Source organism: Terrapene carolina, unplaced genomic scaffold, assembly GCF_002925995.2.
Source record: "Terrapene carolina triunguis isolate 2854851 unplaced genomic scaffold, T_m_triunguis-2.0 Scaffold148, whole genome shotgun sequence".
NCBI lineage: Eukaryota > Metazoa > Chordata > Testudines > Emydidae > Terrapene > Terrapene triunguis.
This window is the reverse complement of record NW_020664499.1, coordinates 6664512-6683531: the sequence shown is the minus strand read 5'-3', so window position 1 is coordinate 6683531 and position 19020 is coordinate 6664512. Positions and strand designations below refer to the sequence as shown.

General features: G+C 44.3%; 1 protein-coding gene across 1 annotated transcript in view; it reads left to right on the top strand.

The window, feature by feature from the left end:
* Window positions 1-19020, top strand: part of LOC113406897 (histone acetyltransferase KAT6B-like) — a 208167-nt gene that overhangs the window by 170743 nt on the left and 18404 nt on the right. The window lies entirely within an intron of this gene.

The following is a 19020-nucleotide window of genomic DNA, read 5'->3' as shown; positions in this document are numbered from 1 at the left end:
CTGAATGCGTGGAGGCAGTCAATGACTGATTTTAAAAAAGCCCAATATGAGCGAGAGGAGAGGTGGCGTGCTGAATCGCGGGCTGAAGAGGAGAAGTTGCGTGCTGAAACGCGGGCTGAAGAGGAGAGGTGGCGTCAACTTGTAATCAGAAAGCAAGAGTCGATGCTCCGGCTGCTGGAGCATCAAAGTGATATGCTCCTGCGTATGGTTGAGCTGCAGGAAAGGCAGCAGGAGCAGAGACCACCGCTACAGCCCCTCTGTAACCAACAGACCTCCTCCCCAAGTCCCATTGCCTCCTCACCCAGACGCCCAAGAACACGGTGGGGGGGCCTTCAGCCACCCACTCACTCCACCCTAGATGATTTCCATAGCAATAAGTTTTAAAGTTTTAAATTGGAGTGTGTCCTTTTCCTTCCCTCCTCCCCCACCCATCCCGGGCTACCTTTCCAATTATCCCCCTAGTTGTGTGCTGAATTAATAAAGAATGCATGAATGTGAAGCAACAATGACTTTATTGCCTCTGCAAGTGGTGCTCGAAGGGGGGAGGGTAGTAGGGGAGGGTGGGGTGGTTGGTTTGCAGGGAAGTAGAGTTAACAGGGTGGTGGGGGAGGGGCAGAGGGTTCATCAAGGAGCAACAAACAGAAGTTTCACTCCGTAGCCTGGCCAGTCACAAAACTGGTTTTCAACGCTTCTCTGATGCGCACCGCGCCCTGCTGTGCTCCTCTAACCGCCCTGGTGTCTGGCTGCGCGTAATCAGCGGCCAAGCGATTTGCCTCAACCTCCCACCCCGCCATAAATGTCTCCCCCTTACTTTCACATATATTGTGGAGCGCACAGCAAGCAGCAATAACAATGGGGAGATTCTTTTCGCTAAGGTCTGAGCGAGTCAGTAAGCTGCGCCAGCGCGCTTTTAAACGTCCAAATGCACATTCCACCACCATTCTGCACTTGCTCAGCCTGTAGTTGAACAGGTCCTGACTGCTGTCCAGGCTGCCTGTGTATGGCTTCATGAGCCATGGCATTAAGGGGTAGGCTGGGTCCCCAAGGATCACGATAGGCATTTCAACATCCCCAATGGTTATTTTCTGGTCCGGGAAGAAAGTCCCTTCCTCCAGCTTTCGAAACAGAAGAGACTGCCTGAAGACGCGAGCATCATGTACTCTTCCCGGCCAGCCCACGTTGATGTCGGTGAAACGTCCCTTGTGATCCACCAGGGCTTGCAGCAGCATTGAAAAGTACCCCTTGCGGTTTATGTAGTCGGTGGCTTGGTGCGCCGGTGCCAAGATAGGGATATGGGTTCCGTCTATCGCCCCACCACAGTTTGGGAATCCCATTGCAGCAAAGCCATCCACTATGGTCTGCACGTTTCCCAGAGTCACTACCCTTGATATCACCAGGTCTCTCATTGCCCTGGCAACTTGGATCACAGCAGCCCCCACAGTAGATTTGCCCACTCCAAATTGATTCTCGACTGACTGGTAGCTGTCTGGCGTTGCAAGCTTCCACAGAGCTATCGCCACTCGCTTCTCCACTGTGAGGGCTGCTCTCATCCTGGTATTCTGGCGCTTCAGGGCAGGGGAAAGCAAGTCACAAAGTTCCATGAAAGTGCCCTTACGCATGCGAAAGTTTCGCAGCCACTGGGCATCGTCCCAGACCTGCAACACGATGCGGTCCCACCACTCTGTGCTTGTTTCCCGGGCCCAGAATCGGCGGTCCACGGCATGAACCTGCCCCAGTAACACCAGGATTTCCACATTGCTGGGGCCTGTGCCTTGTGAGAGGTCCATGTCAATTTCCTCATCACTATCGTCGCCGCGCTGCAATCGCCTCCTCCTCAGCTGGTCCTGGTTTGGCTTTGGCATGTCCAGGAGGCTCTGCATGTTTTCCAGGACAATGCGCGTGGTGTTCATAGTGCTCATAATTGCCGCGGTGATCTGAGCGGGCTCCATGATCCCAGTGCTGGCTATGGCGTCTGGTCTGAAAAAAGGCGCGAAAGTAGTATCTGACGGACCAGGGGAAGAAGGGAGGGAGGGAGGGAGGGGCGAGTGACGACATGGCGTACAGGTACAGGGAATTAAAATCAAGAAAGGTGGCTTTGCATCAGGGAGAAACACAAACAACTGTCACACAGAATGGCCCCCCCCCAAAGATTGAACTCAAAAGCCTGGGTTTAGCAGGAGAGAGGGGGGAAGCAAATGAATGCAGAATAAATCTATTTTTTACATCTTAAGACGACGGTGCAGCATGACTGATAGCCCTTGGCATTTTCTGGGTGCTTGGCAGCAAATACTGGGCGCTTGGCAGTAAGCCTTCAGGTCTATTGCACGATCTGATGCCCACTGCAGTATGACAACGATGGATACCAGTCTTAATATGCTATCTACTGCCCAAAAGGCAAGGGGTTGCTGCTGTGTAGCAATCTAGCCCCATCCTACGCATAGTACATCTGATAACCATCATCATCAAGGCAAGGGGGCTGGTGCAATGCAGCCCCACGGCTGCCAGCCCCATGTCTGCCAGCACCCAGATCGCCATCGGCCTCTTCTGGGTGCTTAGCAGACAATATTGGGCACTTGGCAGAAAATAGCATACTATGACTGATAACCATCATTGTCTGCCCGGGTGCCCATGATCGACAGCCACTGCAGTACGATGACGACGGTTACCAGTCGTAATAAACCATCTTCTACCAAAAGGCAAGGGGCTGGTGCAATGCAGCCCTACGGCTGCCAGCCCCACAGCTGCCAGCACCCAGATCGCCAATGAAGGCTACCAGTCATGCTGCACCGTCTACCGCCAAAAGGCAGTAAGCTGCTGCTGCTGTTTAGCAATGCAGTCCCACGTTTGCCGGCACCCGGAAGAGATATGGTGACGGTGAGCTGAGCTGAGCGGGCTCAATGCTTGGCGTGGTATGTTGTCTGCACAGGTAACCCAGGTAAAAAGGCGCGAATCTATTGTCTGCCGTTGCTGTGACGGCGGGGGAGGGGCCTGACGCAATGTACCCAGAACCCCTCGCGGCACTGCTTTGCATCATCCGGGCATTGCGATCTCAACCCATAATTCCAATGGGCGCCGGAGACTCCGGGAACTGTGGGATAGGTACCATAGTGCAATGCGCCGGAAGTCGACGCTAGCCTCGGTACTGTGGACGCGGTCCGCCGACTTCATGCACTTAGAGCATTTTAGGTGGGGACACACACAATCGGCTGCATACAACCGGTTTCTATAAAACCGGCTTCTATAAATCCGACCTAATTTTGTAGTGTAGACATAGCCTTAGTTGGGGATTGGTCCTGCTTTGAGTAGGGGGTTGGACTAGATGACCTCCTGAGGTCCCTTCCAACCCTGATATTCTAAGATTCTATGATCTGATTTACAACACCATAATTCCCTGGCAGAGTTTTAAACAGGGATTAGTGTTGTGAAAACAGTAGTTCTGTGTAATAGACAGGACTGGATCATACCATAGCCACAGAACTGTAATGTGATGTGGTAACATAATTAAAACATGCTTTCGTCTTGTTTACGCAGGCAAGACTGAGCAATTCTTTAACCGTGGCAGGACTCTGCTGTGTTGTAACTTGGTCCCCCCCAATACAGTAGGATTTATAGTATTAGGATTTAGATGAACTAAAGAAGCTTTGTTAGGGGATACTGTCTGGGTTAATAGGCCCAAATCTGGATCTTCCTTAATGTATGAGTACCTTGTCCTAGGCTCTTCCCAGTTACTTAAATTTTCTTCTAATTTTTAAACATCATTGCAATCCTGATTTAATTGTTACAGGGTTTTAAAATAGCTTTTTAAAAAACCTGGTGCACAGTTGCTGTGATCAGAAGCCTTTTGGGATGTGATGAGAGCTCTTGTTTAGCATGCCTTTCTGTTCTGTTTTTATATGCAAGCAGTAAATTGAAATTTACAAGAATCCTGCTCTTGAAATCCTGTTCCTTGGTGCCTCAGAGAGAGAGAGAGACTTGTAAATTTCACTTTATTGCTTATAGGGAAGAAGGCCAGAGACTTGCCTTTGAAAGATAAGCAACACCATGATGACTATGAGGCAGTTTGTGGAAGAAATGCTACAAAAGCAGAGGTGAGTAAGAAAAGAGCAATTCCCAGAGATAGGTCAGGAGGAGGAGGGGGAGTATTCAGAGCTATGTTGATGAGACTGTGCTGAAGGGAATAAAAGAAACATTAGGAGAAAATTATAAATCATTCTCATGGAAGGGCAGACCATCCTTCATGTAGTCTTCTCTGTTACAGACTTCCTTCTGCTTCACAAGCACCCTTTGGGTAATGGAGTAGCTCTGTGGTTCTCTCCACTACAGGTGATCTTGTCATAGTCAAGTCCAGGGAATCAATGGAGATGATAATTTATTTCCAGGGACATGATTCTAGTGAGCTACAAAGGTTCTTAGAAGCTAACCCTTCCTACCCCCACTTTCCCACTTCAATAAGAGATGCACATCCTCAAGCACCAGTCAGTAAGAGAGCATGTTCTTTTCCCAACTTCTAAGGAGTGAGTGCCCTTATGAATTTTTTAAAAGCTTTCTTCAGAACTTGAGTGCAACCGTCTGTTCTTGTTTTATAAAAGGACCTGTACGTTTGTGTGTCTGGCATCAGTCTGACCCAATTATGATGTATTTATAGGAAGCCATTTTAATGTTATCCTGTTATCCCAACAGTTCCTTTAACAAGCCCCCCAGTAGCTTGGTTGTTGGCATAATTTGAGATATGCGGAAGCAAGAAGAGGAGGTGGTTTTGTGTTGTCTTTGTCTTGTATTTAACAAAGTGCATAGCTGGTTTTGCATTGAGTTTGAGAAAGGCATGTGTAAATCAAGAAAAATACAATAACTGTGTATATGCAGAAAGGTGGTTCGTGCATACGGCTAGCCACAGTTGGATAGCCACAGGTTTGTTTAGGCAAGTTGCATAAGCTTCTTTTGCTATTTGTCGTCCTCCTTTTTTTATTTTTGTCAACCCAGAAAAGTACTCTTTGATTCAAACATGCTGTAATTGTGATATTCTCCCAAACCCTCAATCTGTGGCTGCTCTGTGAGCTAACAGGCTTCGCTTCATCCAGACTCTGGACCTAGTTGCTAAGAGTGCAGTGCTCAGTGTTAGAGGTACTGCTCACTTGTGTCAGCATGAAGATTCTTCAGTGGACTCCTACCCCCAGTCCACTGGTCTCCACCAACAGATGCCTTGAACAGACCTGCACTGGTTAAATTTACCTTTTGAAATTCTCCCTCTTGGCAGACTTTCCAGTTCTTATCGGTTCAGGGAATTCCTTCTGCGACTCTCTCACTTCAGATCACAGTTGTCATGGACTGATTCAGTCTTGACAACTCAGATTCTGAGTTCCTATTCCAGTCAGTGATGTTATATAAATATGAGATCATTCTGAGAAATGCAGCTAAGCCTTCCCTGCCTCCTTTTGTGTCCTAGAGGAGGAAACATGTCTTCCTCCTAAGTGACAACTTCACCGTGACACTTTCTGTGAAATAGCCCACTAGCGAGAGTTCCTGATTCCTCTTCAGAGAAGTCAGCTAAAGTACATGGAAGCAGTGACATCTGTAGGTCTTACATTTGTGCAAAAACGTGCAAGTACACTTCAGTTGAGTTCTGTTCTTTTAATTTACCCTAGAAATTACCACTGTCTCCTGTAGGACCAATTCTTCTGGTTCTAGTGATTAATGGGTTAAATTTGAGCTACTGATTTGTGTACGAGTTCTCTAAATTACCGTCAGAAAGACACTGAAAAGCCTATTGGGAGTCTGAAAGCTTATATCTTTTCATCATATTTTCTTTCCTCTTGCAAAGGCGAATCCTGAAAATGTTTGAAATTTCCCCCTGATTTTTCTATAAAAAAAAAATAAAATAAAAAAAAATTTGAAAAATTTCAAATGGTGATATGCTTTAACTGTCATTCTCCAGCCTGGTAAGAAAAAAATCACATTAATTGGACCAGGCTTACATGCTGTATATCCATCAATTTTAGAACCATTTGCAGCAGAAAGTGGGTTGAGATCCAAACAGAAATGGCATCTGTGAGAGGAGTGTGTGAGTTTTTTGAACACTCAGAGTGGAAAGTGGGTGATGATCTTTGACAAACTGATTACATGCAGTGTAGTTGTAGCCGTGTTGGTCCCAGTATGTTAGAGAGACAAGGTGGGTGAGGTAATATCTTTTATCTGACCAACTTTGTTGGTGAGTGAAACAGGCTTTCAAGCCACACAGAGCTCTTCTTTCCCAGACCTGAAGAGGAGTTCTCTGTGGCTTGAAAGCTGGTCTCCAATAAACTGATTACAGGCAGAAACATGGAGGAAGCAAAAATTTCCCAGTGAAACACCAGTTTCTTTAAAACTGCTCTACTCGACCCTGCTATGAGACTCCTGTGCTCCTCTCCCAGAACTCCCACTCCTTCAACCTCCCTATTTAAAGAAGAAATAATTATTGCTCTCTATTGCTATTGCTCCATGAAATGTGAATTGTAACAGATTAGCAAGAGGCTTTTCCAGTGAGCCGTAGTAAAGTGTCCAGGCCACACAGAAGACGCCAAAAAGGATTTGTAAACACGCCACAAAAGGAATAAGGGTTCTGTTTCCTACTATTTCTAAGAACCCAAATAGAATTCTCTGGCTACACCCATTTGAAAAGCAAACTAGGATACAGATTAGATTCCCAGATAGGCAGCGCTATGAGAAGCGAAGTCTGAACACAGGGAGATGGGACTGTGTATGTAGTCATACAATTCCATCATCCATTACTTTCTTGCTATAATATCTGGATGATTGACATCAGTGAAATTCCAAACTGATACTTGAGAGATTAAATATAAACTTTATTTGATGTAATCACACATGCCTCCATAAGTAATGGGCTTAGCTAAATAAGGTGAAGAGTTTAACTTTTAAATGGAGTGGATGTCAAACAATTATATCCTCTGTCTTTAACAGAGCTGTGCAGGAAGCTATTTACCTTCAATCCACAAGTAATTAGCAGAGCAAAGTAAGGATTTAAGTTCAAAATATCTACTTATCCTTAGTCACACACTTCTACCTTGTTTTATTTTAAGGTCTTGACTACACTGGCTGAACTTCAGAATTTAAACTCATGTTTCAGTACAGTAAATCAGTGTGGATGAGCTAAAAACATGTGAGAAAGGTATTCTAACCTGGGAAATAGTTACTTTATTAGGGCCTCAAGCACAGTTGTTCCAGGTTTGTCACGCCTTTTAGCCAGGGCCATAGTAATCATCTGACTTCCTGTGTCAGGCTCCACTTGAAATACAGTAACTCCGCGCTTAACGTTGTAGCTACATTCCTGAAAAATGCTACTTTAATCAAATCCAATTTCCCCATAAGAATTAATGTAAATAGGGGGATTAGGTTCCAGGGAAATGTTTTTCACCAGACAAAAGACATTAAAACTTATACTGTATATGTATATAAATAATTTTAAACAATTTAATACTGTATTCACCAATGAATACAGTATTAAATTGTATTCCAGTCAGCCTCACCTCAGTCCCTGGAAAAATCATGGAACAGGTCCTCAAGGAATCAATTATGAAACACTTAGAGGAGAGGAAAGTGATCAGGAACAGTCAGCATGGATTCACCAAGGGGAAGTCGTGCCTGACTAACCTAATTGCCTTCTATGATGAGATAACTGGCTCTGTGGATGAGGGGAAAGCAGTGGATGTGTTATTCCTTGACTTTAGCAAAGCTTTTGATACGGTCTCCCACAGTATTCTTGCCGCCAAGTTAAAGAAGTATGGGCTGGATGAATGGACTGTAAGGTGGATAGAAAGCTGGCTAGATCGTCGGGCTCAACGGGTAGTGATCAATGGCTCCATGTCTAGTTGGCAGCCGGTTTCAAGCGGAGTGCCCCAAGGGTCGGTCCTGGGGCCGGTTTTGTTTAATATCTTTATTAATGATCTGGAGGATGGTGTGGACTGCACTCTCAGCAAGTTTGCAGATGACACTAAACTGGGAGGCGTGGTAGATACACTAGAGGGTAGGGATCGGATACAGAGGGACCTAGACAAATTAGAGGATTGGGCCAAAAAAAACCTGATGAGGTTCAACAAGGATAAGTGCAGAGTCCTGCACTTAGGACGGAAGAATCCCATGCACTGCTACAGACTAGGGACCGAATGGCTAGGTAGCAGTTCTGCAGAAAAGGACCTAGGGGTCACAGTGGACGAGAAGCTGGATATGAGTCAACAATGTGCTCTTGTTGCCAAGAAGGCTAACGGCATTTTGGGCTGTATAAGTAGGGGCATTGCCAGCAGATCGAGGAACGTGATCGTTCCCCTTTATTCGACATTGGTGAGGCCTCATCTGGAATACTGTGTCCAGTTTTGGGCCCCACACTACAAGAAGGATGTGGAAAAATTGGAAAGAGTCCAGCGGAGGGCAACAAAAATGATTAGGGGTCTGGAGCGCATGACTTATGAGGAGAGACTGAGGGAACTGGGATTGTTTAGTCTCCAGAAGAGAAGAATGAGGGGGGATTTGATAGCAGCCTTCAACTACCTGAAGGGGGGTTCCAAAGAGGATGGAGCTCGGCTGTTCTCAGTGATGGCAGATGACAGAACAAGGAGCAATGGTCTCAAGTTGCAGTGGGGGAGGTCCAGGTTGGATATTAGGAAACACTATTTCACTAGGAGGGTGGTGAAGCACTGGAATGCATTACCTAGGGAGGTGGTGGAGTCTCCTTCCTTGGAGGTTTTTAAGGCCCGGCTTGACAAAGCCCTGGCTGGGTTGATTTAGTTGGGAATTGGTCCTGCTTTGAGCAGGGGGTTGGACTAGATGACCTCTTGAGGTCCCTTCCAACCCTGATATTCTATGATTCTATGAATGATGTTTGTGAAGCTTGGCTGAGGCAGGGGCGTAGTGGTGTCGGGGCGCAGGGGCTTGTCCCGTTCCACCCGCCCAGCGCTCCTGCCGGGGAGTGGGGTCAGGGGCTGGCCCGCTCCTTGGCTGGAATGCTGGGTGGGCGGAGTGGGGTAAGCCCCCACTCCCCGGCTGGAATACCAGGCGGAGTGGGGCAAGCCCCCGTGCCCTGACCCTTCACCCCAGCTGGAACACTGGGCAGGCGGGCGGAGCAGGGCAAGCCAAACAATCTTATAACGGAACATTACGTGACTTTAAACAAGTATGTTCTCTAATGGATCAGCAACCTAATAATGAAACAATGTTAACCGGACTTTAAGTGAGGAGTTACTGTACTTATTTGCAGCACAGGATGGTGTTTGCAATGTAACTGGTTTGTACTGAGTTATTTTCAAACCACTTTCGATCCATTTGTTGAGCCTGCGCAAGTCTAGAGAGGTAACCCTGTTTTTAAAAACACTTTAAAAACAAGTGTACAGGGTAATCTCAATATGGAGGCCAGCAATTCCTTCTCTCAAACTGCTTCTGATGGCCAGCTATTGCTGAGGACACTTCAGTTGTGAGCCTTAAGCTACTCAACCCCTTAGTTCCCAGAATTTTATTAGCTATTTATTTCTTTACTTGAAAGGATGGGAATGTTGTGGGTTTTTTTATTATTCAGAGTAACATTAGGTTCTAGTTTCCCAGAAGAGGGCAATTAGTGTAATCTAAACATTACAAAAAGGCGAATATTTGCTCGGGGCTATTAATATATTTTGAGGCTGTTAATTTGTTTAATATATTAAATTGCTTCCCAGTGACAGAGGCAGAGTTAAGGTTGTGCTGACTTTTCCACTGTAAACTCTGGTTTCCAGGGTTTTATAACTCTGACATGAGAATTCCATCCCCGCTGAAAGGCAGATCACATGAGTCTCAGCCTAAGGGGCTCATTTTTTAAATGTTTTTTTTTTTTTTTTTTGGTTCTTGCATAACTGAAAAACAAATGTGTTTTATCAAAACAAAATGCTGCAAGCTATAAGTTTCTGCCTGGGTTCAGATGGAACTGGCATTGCCTATATACTATCCTAGCAAGGCTCTGGTGGCTCCATCAGCTTCTGCGGAATTTATCCTTTATTTAATTTTTTTAAAAGAATTTAGTTTCTAGCCCTTATGAGTGAAAAGAGACTCTTCTGAATGTGAACCAATGTAGTGCAGTCAAGCAAAGTCTGTAGAAAGCTAGTCAGAAACAGTAGCTCTGAGAAATGGGAACTGGTCCCATTCATATCAGCAACTTTGATAACAATTTAGATATCAATATATTAACTTCATCACGGTGTACTGTTTTAGGAGTAACATCCAACTACAATTATTTAAAAATGAAAACAGGAGATAAGTATTTAGAAAAATCCAAAAGTCAGGAGAGGAAGTGTGTGTTAGTTTTCTATGGATTGCCTATATTTTGTCTCTTAACCTAGGTATTCCATGAAATAAAGTTTATTGGTAGCTGGTTAAAATTGCATCATAAAGTACCTGAAGCATCTGATCTGTGATGTAGCATTCTTTCAAGAAGTGTCCTTCAATCCTTTTAACATGAGGATATGAATGGCAGATGTAAGGCAGTAGTCTTGGTGAACAGGCTATTCACCCTCTAGACTCAGATATGTAACATAACCAAATTTTCTCTTATCCAAGAGTCAGATGCTCCCATGTACTGCATGACATGCAGTGAAAAAGAATGTTAGATTTTAAAATGTCACGCTTAAGATCCTCCACAAGAATGAAGCAATTGTCTTCTATGATGTTATTCTCAAAGGAACAGCATAAATGTAAACATTCACATTATAGAAAGCTAGGAATGGCCATTCTGGATCAGATCCATATCCTTTGTTTACCACATAAAATGAATGGCCCACGGTCATGCTTTGGGCTGTGATACTGTCAGCTTCAGCAAACTAAGCAAGGTTGGGCTAGGTTAGTGTATGGATGAGGAACATTCAGGGAACACATAGATGCCGCAGGAAGTGGTTTTAGTGATTCAATGGGGGATGCTCCCTAAGAATTTATTTTGAAACGGGGGCCCTGACTGGTTTTAGCATGCCTTATATTTCTGGAAGTGCTCTTTTTCACATGAGGTACTGCCGAGGTCCTAACCACTTACGGAATCATAGAAATACAGGGCTGGAAGGGACCTCTAGAGGTCCCCTGGTCCAGCCCCCTGCACTGAGCAGGAACAAATAAACCCCAGACCATCCCTGACAAGTGTTTGTCTAACCTATTCTTAAAAACCTCCAGTGATGGGGATTCCACAACCTCCCTTCGAAGCCTATTCCAGAGCTTAACTATTTCTTATAGTTAGAAAGTTTTTCCTAATATCTAACCTAATCTCCCTTCCTGCAGATTAAGCCCATTACTTCTTGTCCTACCTCCAGCTGACATAGAGAACAATTAATCACTCTCCTCTTTATAACAGCCCTTTAACATATTTGAAGACCCCCCTTCAGTCTTCTTTTCACAAGACTAAACTTGCCGGTTATTTAACCTTTCTCAGAGGTCAGATTTTTTAAACCTTTTGTCATTTTTGTTGCTCTCTTGACTCTCTCCAATTAGTCTACTTCTTCCCTAAAGTGTGGGACCCAGAATTGGACACAGTACTCCAGCTGAGGCCTCAGCAGTGCCAAGTAGAGCAGGACACTTACCTCCCGTGTCTTACATGTGACACTCCTTTTAGTACACCACAGCCTTTTTCTCCACTGCATCACATTGTTGGCTTATATTCAATTTGTGATCCACTATAACTCTCAAATCTTTTTCTGCAGTATGACCACCTAGCCAGTTAGTCCCCATTTCATAATTGTCCATTTGATTGCTCCTTCCTAAGTGCAGTACTTTGCACTTGTCTTTACTGAACTTCATCTTGTTGATTTCAGACCAATTCTCCAATTTGTCAAAGTTATTTCGAATTCCTCTCCTCTCCTCCAAAGTGTTTGCAACCCCTCCCAGCTTGGTGTCATTCACAAACTTTATAAGCATACTCCCACTGTATCATTCAAGTCATTAAGGAAAATATTGAATAGTACTGGACTCAGGACAGACCCTTGTGGGACTCCATTAGCTACATCCTCCTCAATTTGATAGCAAACCATTGATAACTACTCTTTGAGTATGGTCTTTGAACCAGTTTTGCGCTCACCTCATAGTTATTTCATCTAGATCACATTTCCCTAGTTTGCTTATGAGAATGTCATGTGGAACGGTATGAAAAAACTTACTAAAATGAAGATATATCAAGTCTACAGCTTCCCCTCTCCAGGCCAGTAACCCTGTCAAAGAAGGAAATTAGGTTGGTTTGGCATGATTTGTTCATGACAAATCCTTGTTGGCCATTATTAATAACCCTGTTATCCTGTATGGGCTTATAAACTGATTGTTTAATAATTTGTTCCAACAGTTTTGATTGTTAAATATCTCATGGCACTTTCATGGGAGAAGAACTGTTAAATCTGGTGGCCTGGCCAAATGCTGTCTTATGTTCTTCCTCCCTAAAACCGGCTGTATTGCAACTGGACATGATAGTCTTGCTCTAAACTTTTAATGTTGCTGTTAACCATCTGCCATGGGCCACTCCAGAAACAGGTTATTTCTGGGCCAGATAAAAGTGATTCATATGTTTAATATATTACTATAAGTCAAATACTTTAAGCATTTGTTGGGATTAAAAAGTGTCCTACAAGTAGAAATGGTTGTTTAATATATTATCTCCTCAAAAAAATCAGTTGAAGTTCAGTTAAGGTTGCTCAAGTGCATTTACCATCAGCACAACTACAAAAACAAACAGGAAACCACTAGTGAAGCCCTCTCCCAACCCATGCAACCTACAAACTGTGATTTCACCTTTTCTACACTTACTCATCCAATCCAGTCCTCTCGCACTCCAAAACATGCATACCTCTGCCCTCCCCCTGCACATGCAAAGTGCAGCCTTAACTGCAGTCATAAGCATTGGGGGTTACACTTTTTGGATGCAGGTGTAGGGAAGAGGCATGGTTGTTTGTATTGAGTGTAAATGAGATAATATGGAGAAGGCAAAATCATGCTTGCAGGTTGTGAAAGTTGGGTGGGGTTTTAACCTATTGGTTTCCTGTTTTTTTCTGAGTGTGTTTGGTGGTAAATGCACTCAATGAACCGTAACTGTTGTTTCAGCCAAGACTCTTCTGTGGAGGAATTTAAATTCATATTTTGCTTGAAATGGCACCTTTCATCCCAAATGACCCTAAAGCAGTGGTTCTCAAATTCTTTTTTTCCACGGACCACTTGAAAATTGCTGAGGGTCTCGGCGGACCACTTAATGATCTTTCCAAATATTGTTTGTACCGTTAGCTAACTATTGTAAAGCGCTTTGGATAAAAGCGCTCTATAAAATTTTTTTTCATAATAATTAACATTTTTGTTCTACAAATACGAGCACACAACTCATATTTTAATATCACAAGTCTTACCTTTCTAATGCGATGGATGTACCCTCTCTCCCCCGCCACGGCAGCCCCCAAGCTGGGGCTGGGAAGGAGAAGGATCTGTCCCCCGCCACAGCAGCCACAGAGCTGAGGCTGGGAAGGAGGGCTGTCTCTCCCTGGCAGCCACAGCCCTGGAGCTGGGGAAAGTCGCCTCTTTCTCTGGCTGCCGCAGCCCTGCATGTCCCAAATTCCCCCCTCCCCCTCTTCTCACCCCACTGCCCCCTCCCACCTACCTCCTAATCCCCCCAAGGCCACCACCTTATCTTACATGTGCGTCTTCTCCAGGGTCCAGGCACCTAATTAGTGGAGCCATGCCTGCGCGGCTCCACTAATTAGGTGGGTGGCCCTTCATTCTCTCTCGTGTGTGGCCACCCAGGCGCGCACCTTAGAGGGAACTATTCGCGGACCACTGATGGTCCACAGACCACAATTTGAGAACCGCTGCCCTAAAGCATATATATGGATCGTAGGGGAGCCCTCAAAGGTACCCCATCATGATATCAATAAATCTTTACCTGGCCACCTAGATGTTATCTAAACCTTGCTCTCACCAGACTTCAATGTACAGCCTACCTCTGCTGCCCCCACTGCACAGCCTATGTCCTTGGCTCTTTTTGGTTATGTGAGGAATGCAGCTGGTGAGACAGCCTGGCAGTGTTGAAAAAGAGGAGTAGATGACCAAATTTAACAGTTCCATCGGCTGATCTTAGTGAAGCTCAGTTAGACCCCTAATTCAGGGCAATCTGCCCTTTTTATATTTAATTTTAAAATTTAAAAAGCGACCTGTGTCCAAGATATTATCAGAAAGTTTGGGAATGCTTAGTTTGGAGAGGTGGTGACTGTGGTGGCACAGGTTATTTCATGAGTAGGGGGTCTTACATAAAACTCCATAAAATCCTCAAAATTTCAGCATAACAAGATGCGAGCATTTGGAAGAGACCTCTTTCTCCACAAGACTGTGTCTGTATTTAACAAAGTGCAATGGATGCTGCTGCAAAGAGTGATAAGTTTAAAGTCTATTAAGAAATGAGGTATGAACCAATTCAGGTAGTCCAGTTGAAGAAAAGATGACAACCTTGTTGAAAATAACTGTTTTCCCTTGAGCACTGCAGCAAGTCTCTCAGTAGATGCCAATTTGTAAGTCTGCTGAGTCCAGAGGTATAGTATGTTCTAGGAAAACTTTCCAAAAATGTGCCTGTGTATAGTGTGCTGAATGCATCAGATGGCTAGTTAAAAATTCTGTGACTCTTAGGGAGTGGCTTAGATGGTAACACTGGTCTACAATTTTTGAGCAGTCATCTGCTTCAGAGATAAAATGTGCTATTTATTATGTATTTTGATGTGCTGAATTCAAATATGACAATTAAAACAACTGATTGGCTACTGTTTCTAAGATATTTAAGTTTTTACATTTTATGTCTATGTATATTGTGTAGATAGTAGAGTTTTAATCATAAATTGTAAACCTAGGTCTTTTCATGTGTTTATGGTTGCTTTACATGATAATATTTCACCTGTCCTTTATGTAACACTTTAAAAATCATCAAAAGGGTTATATAAATAAAATGTATTATGAAACAAAAGGCAAAAAACTATTCTGTACATAGTTTAGTCCTATTCAGTGTCTACTCGGCATCTCTTGGCTTGTCTCTTGTATTCATTAAATGGAGCATCTCTTGTCACTGTCCAGCAATAGTCTGCAAGCATTGATGGGCTCCGTTTGCCCTGATAGCGTTTCTCCATTGTTGCAATGTCCTGGTGAAATCGCTCGCCGTGCTCGTCGCTCACTGCGCCGCAGTTCAGTGGAAAAAAATCTAGATGAGAGTGCCAAAAATGTATCTTTAGTGACATGTTGCAACCAAGGCTTTTGTATGCCTTGAGGAGGTTTTCCACCAACAGCCTGTAGTTGTCTGCCTTGTTGTTTCCGAGAAAATTTATTGCCACTAACTGGAAGGCTTTCCATGCCGTCTTTTCCTTGCCACGCAGTGCATGGTCAAATGCATCATCTCGAAGAAGTTCACGAATCTGAGGACCAACAAAGACACCTTCCTTTATCTTAGCTTCACTTAACCTTGGAAATTTTCCACGGAGGTACTTGAAAGCTGCTTGTGTTTTGTCAATGGCCTTGACAAAGTTCTTCATCAGACCCAGCTTGATGTGTAAGGGTGGTAACAAAATCTTCCTTGATTCAACAAGTGGTGGATGCTGAACACTTTTCCTCCCAGGCTCCAATGACTGTCGGGGTGGCCAGTCTTTCTTGATGTAGTGGGAATCTCTTGCACGACTATCCCATTCGCAGAGAAAACAGCAGTACTTTGTGTATCCAGTCTGCAGACCAAGCAAGAGAGCAACAACCTTCAAATCGCCACAAAGCTGCCACTGATGTTGGTCATAGTTTATGCACCTCAAAAGTTGTTTCATGTTGTCATAGGTTTCCTTCCTATGGACTGCATGACCAACTGGAATTGATGGCAAAACATTGCCATTATGCAGTAAAACAGCTTTAAGACTCGTCTTCGATGAATCAATGAACAGTCTCCACTCATCTGGATCGTGAACGATGTTGAGGGCTGCCATCACACCATCAATGTTGTTGCAGGCTACAAGATCACCTTCCATGAAGAAGAATGGGACAAGATCCTTTTGACGGTCACAGAACATGGAAACCCTAACATCACCTGCCAGGAGATTCCACTGCCGTAGTCTGGAGCCCAACAGCTCTGCCTTACTCTTGGGTAGTTCCAAATCCCTGACAAGGTCATTCAGTTCACCTTGTGTTATGAGGTGTGGTTCAGAGGAGGAGGATGGGAGAAAATGTGGGTCCTGTGACATTGATGGTTCAGGACCAGAAGTTTCATCCTCTTCCTCTTCCTCGTCTGACTCAAGTGAGAGTGATTCTGGTGCATCAGGAACCGGCAGTCCTTCTCCGTGGGGTACTGGGCGTATAGCTGATGGAATGTTTGGATAATGCACAGTCCACTTTTTCTTCTTTGACACACCTTTCCCAACTGGAGGCACCATGCAGAAGTAACAATTGCTGGTATGATCTGTTGGCTCTCTCCAAATCATTGGCACTGCAAAAGGCATAGATTTCCTTTTCCTGTTCAACCACTGGTGAAGATTTGTTGCACAAGTGTTGCAGCATATGTGTGGGGCCCACCTCTTGTCCTGATCTCCAATTTTGCAGCCAAAATAAAGGTGATAGGCTTTCTTAACCATAGTGGTTATACTGCGCTTTTGTGATGCAAAAGTCACTTCACCACAAACATAGCAGAAGTTATCTGCACTGTTCACACAAGTACGAGGCATCTCTGCTCACTTTGGCTAAACAGAAATGTGTCCCTTTGCAAAATCAAACACTGACAAATAAGAGAGCACGACAGTGTATGATTTCTAGAGCTGATATAGGGCAATTTGTTCAGCAGAGTGATGTAAGCTTCGTTATGATTGCATCATCCATGACTAGGAATAACATGATGCAATTCATATCATGTATGACGCAATACCAGCTTCAGATTGCATCATTCATTGTTTTGCCTAAAAAGCAAGTACTGTCCAAACCCTGTCATAGATTTATTCATAGATCCAGTCAAAGATGTATTTTAGTCATTTCTGGTTTAAATTGAGATCCCTTCCCTTTATAACTCACTTATCCTCCGCCATTCCCAAATCAAGGGTCGTATATCCTGACCCAATAGCATATCTTGAAAACTAGAGCCAATCAACAATTTTAAGCATCATTTTCGTTCTCAGTGACCCAGAATTAGTAAAGTTTGACTACATTTATTTCAGAAGCATTTTGGCTGTAGAGCAGTGTAATTAATCTAAAACATGCATTCTAGATTCTGGCCTCTTCCTGAAAGCAGCTTCTGTTATGCCTCTCACATACCAGCAGCATTTCAGACATGGGTTTAGGTTTTGGCCAAGTCCCTTCAGTCCACATGCCCACATTTTTTTGCCTCAGAGTGGAGTGATCAGCACTCTTGCCTAAGCCAGTAGCATTCCAGCAGCAAATTTCTGAAGTTTTGCATCCCAAATTGGACTACCCTGAAGCTTTGTCTCCAATTTGTTCCTCCCTCCCCATGACAGCAGAGCTAGCAGAAAGATGAGAGGAATCCCTCTGTGAGGAGACCTCAGGAGTTGCAGAAAGGAAGTCTGTCAGCCTACAGACTCATGCTCTGCCAGGAGAAGGCCCTTAGAGTGTGGATGAGTTGTTGGGGGAGAGGGGGCTCCACATTCCTCCCCCACAGCAGCCAAGGTTTCCCTAGAAACATCTCTTCTAGAGAAAGTCATTGCTTTTCTTTTCTTTGGGATGTAGCATGCCAGACCATTTTCACCACTCAGGGATTCCTCATGGGTAAATCCAAAAATCCACCCCCCCCTCTCTTACTCCATATTGGATGAGGAGCACACGGGCTCAAGATATCTAGGCCATCTTAGACCTCAAGAGGAACTGAACAAGTCAACAAAGAAGATGAAATTCAGGATGCAGACTCTACCTTTTGTAGACCTGGCTGTAGCCCTAGGCATAACTAACAGTTTAAACCAAAGGCTGTGAATCAGAGTTGGCCTTGCCTTGACAAAATAACAACACAGTAGGTATTAGCTAATACTACGTAAGCACATTCCTGACTGGAGAGGATGGTACAAAAACACACATCTCTTGAGTAACTACATGTACGCATTACTAAGAGATGGTACAAGAATATACCGACCCCTCGTAAGATAAGGATGGGATGACAGGATAATGGATAAGAATGTTTCGTTCAAACTAGCAGGTATAAGGATAAGGGTGGTAACTAACAACATCTGGAGTGTATTATGTAACTTGTTTGTATCCATGTATAAAAGAAGAAGTCCTAGGAGGGGCAACTTTGTACTAGCCAAGGGAACAGCATCCTGGTGTACTGATTGAGCAGGTACCTTGTCGCAGGCATACATGTATTAGTGTACCTGTAGCTCCTATGAGGCTCTATGTGCTTTGTTGACAAATAAACCTGGCTGATCGCCTTTGCCACCGAACCGAGCCTGTGGTCTTTCTTGTGAATAACATTGAGGTCTGCTGAATTAACATGCTCCACTGTCTGCTAGTGCAGCTGACATTGGCGCCCCAAGAACAGCAACACTGGCAGCAGTAACAATGCCACAGCAGCAACAGTATTCCACAGCACTGACAACATCTTTCACTGTCACTGCAGGAGACCTTCTTACTTCAGTGGATCTGGCAGAAGCTTATCTTTATATTCCAGTCATTCCCCATATAGCTCAGTTATGACTTTTCTTAGATGATTTTCCAATCAGATGCTCAAAGTCACTAGGAAGACAACTTCCATAAACCTAAAGAGCTATCTGATTCTTTCTGAGTGGATAGTCCACCTACGAGTTGGGATTGACACAAGGAGAGCCAAAGTCTTCCTGACACAGAAAAAGTTTGATAAGATCCAGACATTGGTTTCTGAAGGGTCATGGAATGATGGCATCAATCCATCTGTATCTGCAGCTTCTTGGTCTTCAGGTTACACATGCATGAGAGCTTCAGGGATTCCTTGAAGGCCTGCAGCTGTTCTTAACAAGAGATGAAAAGCAGAGTACAACATTCATCCACAGTGATCCAGTTCCTCATTTGATGGAA